This window comes from Miniopterus schreibersii, assembly GCF_964146895.1.
Source record: "Miniopterus schreibersii genome assembly, chromosome: 13".
Lineage (NCBI taxonomy): Eukaryota > Metazoa > Chordata > Mammalia > Chiroptera > Miniopteridae > Miniopterus > Miniopterus schreibersii.
This window is the reverse complement of record NC_138113.1, coordinates 62,058,284-62,071,194: the sequence shown is the minus strand read 5'-3', so window position 1 is coordinate 62,071,194 and position 12,911 is coordinate 62,058,284.

The window sequence follows — 12,911 nt, the reverse complement described above, 5'->3', positions numbered from 1 at the left end:
TATGATCCATTGTTGGCTGAGAGCCACTACTGTCCTAGCTCCTGTAAGACTGGCCCAGGACTTTCAAAGGTTTGGGGTTTGGGGTTTTGTTTCCCCTGGGGTGTGGTTTATTCTCTCTGGGTGGGTTTGTCCCCTGGGGTGAAGTGTGCCAACCCCCCCCCCATATATGCCCAGCTTGCTGCCACCGGGAGAGTGTGTGGGTTTGTCTGTCTTGTACATTTTGTCTGCCCTAGCCAAATAAAGAAAATGTCTCATCCTCCTTCAGCTCAAATAATAATAATAATAATAATAATAATAATAATAAAATAATAGTGTACTAGGACACCAAAGATGGTGGCAGAATGAGTGGAAACTACACTGACACTTTCCCCCAAACCAAACTGGAATTACAACTAAAATATAGAAAAACCATCCTGAATAATCAACTGAAGATGAGCTGGAGAGCATCCTTATAACCAAGGATCTAACTTGAAGACCACGTAGAGAGTGGTAGTAAGTGTGGAGGTGCTAGAGGGCAGGCTGGGCTCCCACAGGCAGCAGCTCAAGGTCCAGAGGGATATCTCAGGTGTGGGGAAAGAGTTCACACTGAGGACTCTGGGGTCTAAACCCCAAGCTGGGCTCCCCAGCCCAGAGCACCAGACCTGAGAAAGGGGCCCACATAACATCTGGCTGTGAAAAGCAGGAGGTTTCTGTCTGCCAGGGAGAGACAGCTGGAAATGCAGGCACACTCTTAAAGGGCCAACACACAAAGTTTTGTGTGCAGCCACTCAACTCTGGCAGAGGAAGGGCAGAGTGGACTAGAGCTGTGTGAGGAGAATCGAAGGGGCAGGCTTGGGGGATAGAGCTCAGAGGGCACCCCTCTGGATTCTTGTGCTGAGTCATTCCCCCATACTGCTGAGAACATATTTCTCAGGTAGACATTTACCTTCTAAGCAGCTTTTGCCTGGAAGGGAAGCAATTGCCCCACCCTGCTAGAAAACCTCTGGCCCCACCCCATCGAGTTTCTATAGCCTGAGGCTCCTTAAGAGACTGATAACAATCAGCCACCTCACCTTGTGGAATTTCTACAGCCTGAAGCTCATTAAGAAACTGAATAAAAATCACCCTTTGGGTGCTTTAAATCTCTGCCTGATTTGCTTCTGGACTCAGGGCTTGGAAAAACAGGCCTTGGTGCGCATATTGGTCCTGTCCAAACACACCCAGCTGTAGTAGAGGGAACCAGAAGCTGTGGAGTGCAGAAAACTTTAAACAGGTACTAAAGGCAGTCACAGATAGCATCTGACATGGGTCTGCACCAGAGACCCTCCAAAAAGCCTGGGAGTCCTAGCAGATCTACCTAACGCATAGAAACAAATCCAAACAGGCAACTAAAAAGGAGAGACAAAAAAATAAGCCCCAAATGAAAGAACAAAATAATTCTCCAGAAGAAGAGCTAAATGAAATGGAGATAAGCAATCTCTCAGATATAGAGTTCAGAATACTGATCATAAGGATGCTCAACAGCATGAGAAAAGAAATGGACACAGAAGGAAATTAAGAATGACATAGTGGAAATTAAAAAAAAAAAAAAAAGAAGGAATAAAGAGCAGATTAGCAGAAGCTGATGATTGGATCAGTGAATTAGAAGACAAAGTAGAAAACAAATCACTCAATCAGAGAACTAAAAAGAAAAAAAAACAATTAAAAAACAGGAGGACAGTTTAAGGGAACTGTGGGACAACATGAAACATAACAATATTTGCATCAGTGGAATGCCAGAAGAGGTCGAAAGTAAGCAAGGGTTAGAAAATCTTTTTAAAGAAATTATGGCAGAAAACTTCCCTAACCTGATCAAGGAAAAAGTCACACAAGTTCAGGAGGCACAGAGAGTCCCAAGAAAGAGACCCCAAAGAAGCCCACACCCAGACACATCATAATTAAAATACCAAAAATTCAGGGCAGAGAACCTTAAAGGCAGCAAGAGAAAAGCAATCTGTTACCAGCAAAGGGGATCCCATAAGGCTGTCAGATGACTTCTCATCAGAAACTCTATAGGCCAGGAGGGAATGGCATGAAGTATTCAAAGTAATGAAAAGCAAGGATCTAAAACCAAGACTAATCTATCCAGCAAGGCTGTCATTCAAAAAATAGGTGGTGAAATAAAGAGCTTCCCAGACAGAAAAAGGCTAAAGGAGTTTATCACGACCAAACCAGCATTGCAATAAATGTTAAAGGAACTGCTGTAATAAGAAGTTGAGATGGAGAGAGAGAAACATAGGCATAAAGAATTAAAGTGGCAATAGATAAATACCTATCAATAATAACCTTAAATGTAAATGGATTAAATGCTCCAATCAAAAGATATAGGGTAGCTGAATTGATTAAAAAAAACACACCCATGACCTAAAGATATGCTGTCTACAAGAGACCCACCTCAGAAAAAAAGACTCACACAGGATGAGAGTGAAGGGATGGAAAAAATTTTTCCATGAAAATGGAAATGAATAAAAAGCTGGGGTAGCAATACTCATATCTGACAAAAATAGAATTCAAAATGAAGGCCATAACAAGAGACAATGTAGGCCACTACATAATACTAAAGGAGTCAATCCAACAAGAGGATATTACCCTGGTAAACACATATACACCCAAAATGGGAACACCTAATTGTATAAAAAAAAACTTCTGGAGGACTTAAGGGAGAGCTTGACAGAAATACAGTCATAATAGGGGACTTTAACACTCCACTGACTTCACTGGATAGATCTTCCAGACAAAAAACAACAACAAGGAAACAGTGACCCTAAATAACACACTTGATCAGATGGATTTAATTGACATTTACAGAACACTTCACCCAAAGCTGCAGAATATACATCCTGTGCACATGGGACAGTCTCTAAGACAGATCACATGTTAGGACACAAAATAGTCTCTACAAGTTCAGGAAGACTGAAATAATATCAAGCAACTTCTTGGATCACAATGACATGAAATTGGGAGGATGTAGAGAAAGGGGAGCCCTGGTACACTGCTGGTGGGAATGCAGACTGGTGCAGCCAGGAATGTGCCCTTGACAGGAATAAAAGCTGAGACCCTGCAATCCAAGGGTCGAGGCCACTGAGACAAACCGGCTAGGGCCAGAATGAGGATTTTAAATGTCTGCTTATTCTAGGCAAGAGTCTACTATATTTAAATATCTTAATAATTCAATTGCTTAAAAAATAGCATTGTTTTGTTTAACTCGGTGCAGTTTCACAGGGGCAAGGACAAGGACCCATTGCTGAAAGACTGATCAAAGATGCTATGAAATCAGGAAACTGGGTATTTCTGCAAAACTGCCATCTTGCTGTTTCTTGGATGTCAATGGGAGAGCTAATTAAAGCCTTCACAGGTCCAAGTATGTTGAACACATATCATTTGCATAATATGTACCTTTCTTATTGAATCCATTCCTTATAGTAACTATTTATTCTTTCCCCTTATTAAAGAGGAGAAATTTGAGAGTCACAGAGCATTAGTTAAGTTATACAACCCAGATGCAAAAAAAGGCCTTCAGACTCCAAGTTGAGGGTATCACCCACTGGACCATTTCTGTTTCACATTGCCCTCTGTGGAAAGCCATTCAAATTCAAAATAGATGACACATAGACATGATAAAAAGGAATAGAAAAATGAATTTAGGACAAAGCAGGAAATTAAATCTTTCACTATAGAAGAAGAGAAGTTAGGGAACAGAGTTGAGATTCCCATCAGTTCCCTTAGAGTAGCATTTACCACTTTGTATCCTCACTACAGTATCACCACCTTCTTTCCCACTCAAGAATGTACAATGGGCTGCAAAGAGATAAGAAGTGGAGTTAGAATCGACTCATTTGAAAACGTTGGTATAAAAATAATTGAAACCTTAGGAATATATTGTTAGTAATAAACAGGGTGCTCCCTGCTTCTCCACTCTGCCAGGAGGCCATGGGAGAGAACCAACAACCTAGAGTATGCAGAGCCCTCCTCTGGGGTCTTCCTTTGTGTCTCAACCACAGAAAGCTTTCTGGAAAGGTGAGAGCATGCAGCTGGTCTTACAAGTACTTGACTTCATGCTGCACATTAAGGTGAAGACCTTCTCCCTCAGAGCGGCCAGCTGCAGTGGTTACCAGGCTATAGCCAGGGCTTTGCAGCCTTCCCCTAAAGGCCCCTGGCTTCCTGGTTCCCCTTCCCTGTCTCCTGCAGGCTGCTTCTAACAAGGCTGAAGAGCCATTCGCATCTACCATCCAGAATCTCCACTCTCTTTTACGGTGCAAATAAGAGGTGGCCTAATTCCAGATAGCCCTGTGGCTTATTTCCAATTAAACAGTTAAAGAAAAATGAGAAGAATGTTTCCTCTATGGTTTTGGGATCCCAATGATTAGGGTTATCATTAAGAAAAAATGCTGGGGAAGGCATCCAATAGGCAGTTTGCTGCAGGGGTCCTACATGAGCCTCAGAATAGAGACTGTTCAGCTTGCCTCTGACCCGCACCAGAGCATGTGCCAGTTCGTCAAGGAAGCCGGGGGGCTGTGGAAGCCAGAAGTCCTTAGAGGGTTTTAAATGATTGCATCTCACTAACGCTTAAGTGAATAGGAAAATCCTCCCCTGGCTCTTGTTACAGTCATTTATTAACTTAACCATTTGAGTTCCAATGTTTAACTTGAGCCAGTATAAAGTAAAATACATTCAGGTAATAAGCTGCAAAGAAAAAGTGAACAAAAAGAGAAAGAAAAACTCTGGACTTGAAATTTTACAACCAAAGTAGAGTTCTACCCCCACCACTTCCTGATGGTGCATATTACATTCCCACGCTGGGCCTCAGTCTCCCCAGCTATAAAATGATTGCATCATATCATTGCTAGAAGTCCCATGCTAAGATGATTTCTACGGTTCCAGTCCAGCTCTAAACTTCTATGATTTCTGTGAAAATTAAGATTCTTGATGCTTTAGCAATTATAAGAGAAAAAATGTGGGGGAAAAATGTAAAACACTTCTCTAAACCTGGCCTTTTTTATTTTTTGAGCTTTTTGGTTAGTGAAATCTTTAGCCCTAACACTTCGGTTGATGTTTGACTTCTATGCCTAATAGTTTCTACCTGCAAGTAATTTTAGTGTTGCTCTAGAGTTGTGCTAGAACTAACTTTTAATTTTGGCTATTTAAAGTAGCTCATTAATTTAGCTCAAAGAAGCATAAATTCAACCTTGATTTGCAGTCAGTCATTCAATAAAATTTGAGAACCTACTACGTGCCATGCACTGTTCTGAGTGCTTAGGATATGTCAGTGAACAAAACAACCACAGATATCTGCTCTTTTCAAGCTTATATTCTAGTGAGGGGAGACAGACAATCAAGAAGCCACGTGACAAGTAATTTGTATGGTAAAACAGATTATGGTCAGTGCTTTGGAAAACATTAAAAGGGGAGTAAGGAAAATCAGAAAGGCCAGGATGGAATGTGGGTAGGGAGGCAGGGTGGATAGCAATTTTAAATGGTGTGGTCCAGGAAGACCTCTTTGAGAAGGTGACATTTGATCAAGACTTGAAGAGAGTGAGGGAGTCAAAGGAAAAACATTCCAAGCAGAAGGAATAGGTAGTGCAGAGGCCCAGGGACGGAGCCAGCCTGGCACCTTGGAGCAACACCATAAATGTACTTAAAAATCAGTGCCAAGAAAGTCGTCTTTGGATGATTCCTGTGTCTGCCTTTGCTGTGAATGGTGATTTTCCCACATTGCTTTGGCCTTTCTAACCTAGACTGGAACACATTCTTTCTTCGGTTCTCAGTCCTCAGCTCGGAAATTGTATTGACTTAACCTCTTGATGTTGCACTTGAGGTCTCTCCATTTCCCTGCTCCCTTGGTTCCCTCTGCACCTTCTCTACAGAACGGAGAAGTCCCTTTCTTCTCCATAGGCTTCCTGACCACTGTCATGCAATTCAACTTAAATTGAATGGTTAAAAAAAGAAATCATGAGCATAAACGCACTGGCAGCCACAGTCCTCCTTTTCAATTGGAAATTTTCTCCATTTCAGAGCAAGGCCCTTAACTTCTCCTCCAGGTATTCAAAATTAACATCTCTCATATCTTTACTCAAATGTGCCAGTGTCTAGACTGCAGATCCTCCTGTACGAAGCTTTCTGTAAAGATTCCCTCAGAACATTTTACAACACACTTAAAAAAGATAAACTAGTCTTTAAACAGAGCTTACAGCATTTTTTGCTGCCATGTAATAATAACTGCTTATAGAAAAGTGTTACTAAGAGTTAAGCATTTCTGTTTTTAGTGCTTTGTCTTTGTTTTAATCAGATATTGCTATCAAGGACAGTTTTTGGCTTTCTTTAAGTTCCATGTCTAGTAACACATTTCCTGTTGCAGTTCTTCAGAACTCTGTCAAGGTAACGTGTGCACGTGGTTGGAGTGACGTGAAGTGACTGTCCTCAGGGTGCCCACCCAGTGGGTCCAGGGAGCCCAGGCCCCGTGCAGGACTGTGTCAGCATCTGTGCAGCACAAGTGGGGAGGTGGGAGTCAGCATCTCTTCACAAGATAGCAAGCAGGGAAACAGTTTCCTTAGCCACTGCCCCTCCTAGTGCCCTAGTCCTGTAGGTCGTTCAACTTGTCCCCTCTTCCCCTCCATCAAAAACTGTCAAGGATGCTGAGTGATGAGAACAGGATCCTTCCCAGAGTTAAAGGAATGTTTCAGCATTTGAGAGACAGGAAGACCTTCAGGCTGCTGGATTTCAGTGCTGCAAGTTTCCAGTGTGTGAGCAGCATCTGAGGATGTTCACACAGGGATGTTCAGAAGGGATCCCTCTTCCCTCCCTGCTCCATGTCATTAAGGCAAAATGTGGGATGATGCCATGTGTTGGGATGGCCAGAAAATCCAATGCAGGAGGCTTTGTTTAGAAAAATGGACACCAAATGGAAGTGTCTGAGGTTCTGGTGCAGGTGGTTCACCCACTGTAGGTGTGAGGACCCCACCAGGCCCTGTTCTCCAAGGATGGAGCCTGAGTAAGTTACAGAGCAGGCATGGAGGCACCACGATACCCTGTGGGCAGTGGCTATTTACATTTTCTCAGCGGATTCGGTCCACATGTGTTATTCAGAAATAATGCAAATCTATAACATCACCCTCTCTGCTCCCTATGTTCCATCTAAATCCAGGTAACCAACCAGCCTCCAAAAGGCTTATGTCCAAATATCAGATGAGCATTTACTGAAATGACTTCTTCATATTTTAAAGAAAATATACTTGGACAAAAATGGAGACAAATAATATTTGGCATTTGTTTCTTCCATGCAATCATTCAGACACACTGGTTTTTAATAGAAACAAGAAAGTGTATTTTGTTAAAATAAATAAAAAGTAAGAATTAAATGAAAGCTTACAAATGGCATTGTGAGGCCCTGTTCTGTGCCTGAACCCAAGTAGTTTTGACTCAGTTGCTGATGTCTGTGCTCCCCTTGCCTCAGTGTCTCTCAGACTTGCCTCCCAGCTCTATTCTGATCTGACCACAGACCACCATCACCTGGACAATTGCAGCAAGTCAGACTCAAAGCACAAAACTGATCTCAGCTCTGCCTCATTCCCCAAAATCTGCTTCCCCTCCAGACTCTTATTTCTGAAACCAGTACCCCCCACCTCTAAGGAAAATTTCAGGATTCTTTTTGTTCTTCCCTCTTGACACATATATATCATTAATCTCTCATATTTCTTGCAGTAATTTTACTCTCACCTGTTCCTATATGAGTGGCTGTACCAACCTTCAGCGTTTCCTCCCTGTGACTCGAGTCCCAGGTCCCCTGAAAGATGATCTTCAGATGAGCAATACTGTCTCCTTCCTTCTGTTCAAATCTCACTGCTGTGGGTTTGTGTCCATCCTGTGGCCTTGTCCTTGAATTTCAACTCTTCAAATCCATATTTCTAATTGGTGTCTTGATTATACTGGCTGATTGCTTTTCAAATGTGTGTAGTCTATAGAGAAAAAAATCAGTATAGAAAAAAAACAAAGATTATGGATGTAAGATATGGGATAAGTAAACAAGGTCCTACAGGAGGAGATCCAAAAGGACTGGGTTTCCAGGTATGAGGCCCTTGTTCTAGTAAAAGTAGCTGACATGAGGAAGCAATTTAAAATTTACAGAAAACTTGAAATCAAAAGAAGAGAACATAGGCCCAATACTCTGGTATAATCAATCATAGGCCCAATACTCTGGTATAATCAATCTAAGAAATTTCTTAATTTCTTAGAATTAAGAAATTAAGATGTGATAGGTAGAAAACAAACAAAGGGAAAGATTTCATTATGAGAAGCCATGAAACAAGGATTATAATTCTCTGTACCAGTTTAAAAAAAAAAGACCTCACTGTAGAGAAGTCAGTATGCAGTCAGCAGAGCATGGCATGACTGAAGACCTGCGTGATGGGCACGCTCCTTGGAGCGGCAGGGGGAGCTCTCTCCACCAGATGGAGGGTGTGTCAGTATTTTTATTTTAATGTCTTTATTGACTTCAGAGAGAGGAAGGGAGAGAGAGAGGGAGAGAGAGGAACATCAATGATGAGAGTCATTTATCAGCTGCCTCCTGCCCCCCCTCTTCCCGCTGAGGATGGAGCTCAAAACCCGGGCATGTACCTTGACCCGGAATGGAACTGAGATCTCCTGGATCCTAGGTTGATGCTCAGCCACTGAGCCATGCAGGATGGGCTAGTGCCAGTATTTTTAAGCCCAAGGATACTAGGTGGGATGTTTTTCTTATTTTGTTGGAGAAATATTTTCTTTTACGATGAAGAACAAATGACCTTTGACAGGCCTATCCCATTTCCAGTAACATCAAATGTTCTTTTAGAAACACTGGAGAGGGGCCAGTGCTGGAGGAAGAGGTGCCTCCTTGCTTGGTGGGAGCCAAACTGAAAGCCCAGTTGAAGTTAAACTGCATGATTTTAACTGATTTCACAGAATGAGGGTGCCCGACTTCAATAGGAACCTTGTCATTTTCAATATTTTACACAAAATTAATTTTATCAAATTTCAAGACCGTTTTCATTTTCCATTCTAGGGGAAAAAAAAGTTTGACCCTCTTGGGTGGAACATCTGCTATGAATTTAATGATAGTGACAGGGAATGTGCTTTACTGAACCTCAACCTTACCTTCAAGAAGGAAAGATTCCTTGGGGTGTGCTGATTTATATTACTGGTCAGTAGGCCACGTGGCCCCGGCCTCCAGCTGTGAGCCTCACGCAGCTGGTTCACACCCACCTGGTTCACACCCATCTGGTTCACACCCGCCTGGCCATACAGAGATGGCCACCTCCCCAGTGCTGGGTTGTGGTGGTGGTGACTTCTGATACTGCATTCCCCTTTCCTCCAATCTCTCTGTCTGGTGATGTATGTACCCCAGCAGAGCTGATCAGAACCTTGGAGTGCCCCACTATGTAGCCAAGCGGACATTTGCCAGATCCTCATTGGTATCTGTGGTGGGCAGAATAATGGCCCCCAAAGATGTCCATACCTTAATTCTCAGAACTTGTGAATATGTTGCCTTTCATGGGGAGAGGGGCTTTTATAGATAAGATTAAGGATCTTGAGATGAGAGATTATCCCAGACTATCTGGGTGGACCCAATCTAATCACATGGGCCCATAAAACCAGAGAAGCTTTTGTGATCCACGAGAGATGGAAGTACAGAATAGACAGAGAGATACAGTGTTGCTGGCTTCAAAGATGGAAGAAGGGGCTATAAGCCAAAGGATGTGAGCAGCTTCTACAAGCTGCAAAAATCAAGTGAACAGATTCTCACCTTGAGCTTCCAGAAGGGAAGGTAGCCCTGCCAACAGGTTGATTTTAGACCAAGACCTGTGTCAGCCTTCTGATCTACATAAAGGTAATATAATAAATGTGTTGTTGGAAGTCACTGAGTTTATAGTAATTTGTTACGGCAGCAAAAATATACTAATAGAGTATCTGTTATCCTGGGAGAGGGGTTAAACCCTCCACCCAGCAGGACCCCATCCCTTCCCCGTCTGTCACAGCCTGGAGCCTTGCCTGCGCATTCCAGCCTGCTGACAGGTGGAGGGGAGGGGATGCCAGTCGCCCTCCCTCTGACTTCCTAATACTGGCCTACCCCAGCACCTGGGGCTGGAGGGCCTGGGGAAAGCTAGGTCACCATTTAGCAGGCCTCTCGCCCAAACCCACACTAGCCTGCCCCAGATTCAGGTTTCATATGATCAATCATCATGGATTGTCACATGGGGCTGAGGAAGGGAAGAAGGAAGCAGGGCTCTCCACAGGCACTGCCCTGTCCTCGGCACCCCTTCACTGTGGGCACTTGCCCTGCTCTAGGCCCTTGTCCCCCCACCCCTTCTCCTCCCAGAACAAGAGCTCCTATGCAGACATCAAGGCCCCGCATGGCCTCACCTAGGAGCACTGTAGGCAAGTTCACCACTGAAATGACTGAGACTCCACCCTGACGGAGCTCGTTCTGTGTGCTGGGTGTCGGGACAGCTGCTGGGAAGTTCCCTGAGATCCTGCCAAAGGATCCCCATGAGCCCAGGCTGGGGGGGGGGGGGGCGTTTGCTCTGGATCTCACAGAGCCTGGTAGAATTAGAGGCGAGGGCAGTGAACGAATCAGTGGAGAGGAAACTGTGTGAACCGAGTAAGGGGCTGGGAAGAAAGAAGGGGGAGGAGACAGGGCAGAAGGGGAGGGTTGTGCAGGTGCAGGGTCCGAACTGTATCCTGCGCTGATGAGCTATGTGACCTTTCACAGTTTCCTCATCAGTAAAGGAGAGGAAGCACCCACCTCACAGGCTGGTTAACTGAAAGGCCGTGTGAGCCTGGCCACCACCCGGAACTCGGTCAATCAGTGTTCATTCCTCCCCTGCAAGTGCGAGCAGCACAGCGCCTGCTGTGCCCTCAGTGTGCATCAGCATCTCATGGAGAGATGTTTAAAATATTGATCCCTGACCTCTCTTCCTCTAGGGACAGGTGTCAGGGCTTAGAGGCAGCGTTAGGGAGCCTGGACCAACCCCCCCCCCCCCACACACACACAGAGGCAGGGCCCTCTCCAGCACCCCAAGGACAGTGTGTCAAGCCCCAGCTCAGGCAATCAGCCTGGGCTGGGGGCTGAGAAGGGACCAGAGGACTCAGCCCACCCTGCTTTCTGAGGAACACAGTCCTGTGGATGAGGAAAACCCCCAACTTCTCCCCCAAAATAAGCGGAGAACCACTGAGGTCCAGGCTTTCCCTCCAGAGCTGAAGAGAGCAGGAGGGAGAGAGGGGTGCAGACCTGGCACCCAGCAGAGCTGACTGAAGGGGGGCAGGGTTTTCCCATCAGCAGGAGGAGGGAGGGGCACTTCGGACACAGGAGTGAGGAGTAGCCAAGGCGAAGAGGCAGCGACCAGGACAGGCTCTCTCATGCAAGAGGCACACCTGTGCTGGGCAAAGGCAGAGTCTGGGTGCCAAGACCTCAGCATGAGGAAACAGACTTGGGAAGAGGAGAGTGAGACCCACTGAAGGTTGTGAGTAAGGGGCACTCGATAGATTAGGTCCACATCTGGCTGTGAAAAGCAGTGGGGTCTCTGCCTACCAGGGAAAGATTGCTAGAGATGCAGGCACACTCTTCAAAGGCCAACACACAAAATTTTATTTGCTGCCACTTAGCCTGGGCTCTGGCGGACGGAAGGCAGAGCCCTTGAGGAGAGTCTGCGGCTGGTGGCTATGGGGACAGAGCTGAAGGGCCAGCCACCAGGATCCCTGTGCTGAGTCATTCCCCCATGCTGCAGAAGCCACCTTTCTAAAGCAAAGCACTCCCCTGCAAGCAGCACCAGACTGGGGGAAGTAACAGTTCCACCTGCTGGAATCCCTCGCACCTGACCCTGTGGAGCTTACAGCCTGCTGAGGACTCCAGCCAGAGGCTCTTTCAGTGACTACGCCTAAGAGGGAGCCTGAAGACACAGGTGACTCTTGGGGTGCTTTGAGACTTTTGCTGACCAGCCCCCAGACCCAGAGCTGCTATAAGCAGACCTTGGTGCATAGCTTGGTCCTCTCTGGATGCACCCGGGGCCACAGGGGGAACTACAAGCTCCAAACAGGTCACCTAGTGCCAGTCACAGGCAGAATCTGACATTGGCCTGCACCAGAGTCCCTCTGAAAAAACCCAGGACCAATATACTCAGTGGCCTGATTCAGAAAACAGTATTGATTTTCTCAGTAAAACTTTGTCATCAGTAGTGTATTACTGAATTATCATTTCCAAAACTTAATGAGAACCAGTTAAAACTTACTGTGCTTCCAAAATTAGACTAATTTGAAAAAAACCCAAAAGAATCCTACTTGTCTGAGCAAGGTTAATCTTTAAAAGTATTTTGAATTATACACTGCAACATCAGACTCTTTTGAATTAAAAAGAATCGACACAATGCAGCCAAATTTGACTTTTTTTTTTTTTTAATTTATGGATTTAGTGTCTTGGCTGAATAAAACATTCTGTGATCACTCAATAGGTGCCAAAACCTTAGAGAGTGATGAGGCCCAGTTTTTGCTGAAGCACAGTTTGGTCTCAACTATTGTTATAAGTGAGAATAAAGTTACATTATTATTGTAAACCTGCTGGAGGGTTTTGTGTGTTTTTTAAATCTTCACCCAAGGATCTGATCTTTTATTGATTTTTAGAAGAAGGAAGGGAGAGAGAGCTTGAAAAGTTATTCCTTAAGACTGGAGTGATGCATTCCCCCCCCCCCTTTTGGCGATAAGGAGAAGCTAATTTCCTAGAAATAGTGCAGAAAAAAATGTGCAGTGAGGAAAATTCTGACAAAATCCAATTAAATTTAAATGCAGATACACTCTAATGGCAGTAAGGGACACAATGCCACTTCTTCCAAGAGTAACCTCCAAGTTAGTATGCATTGTTTTAGTCTGGT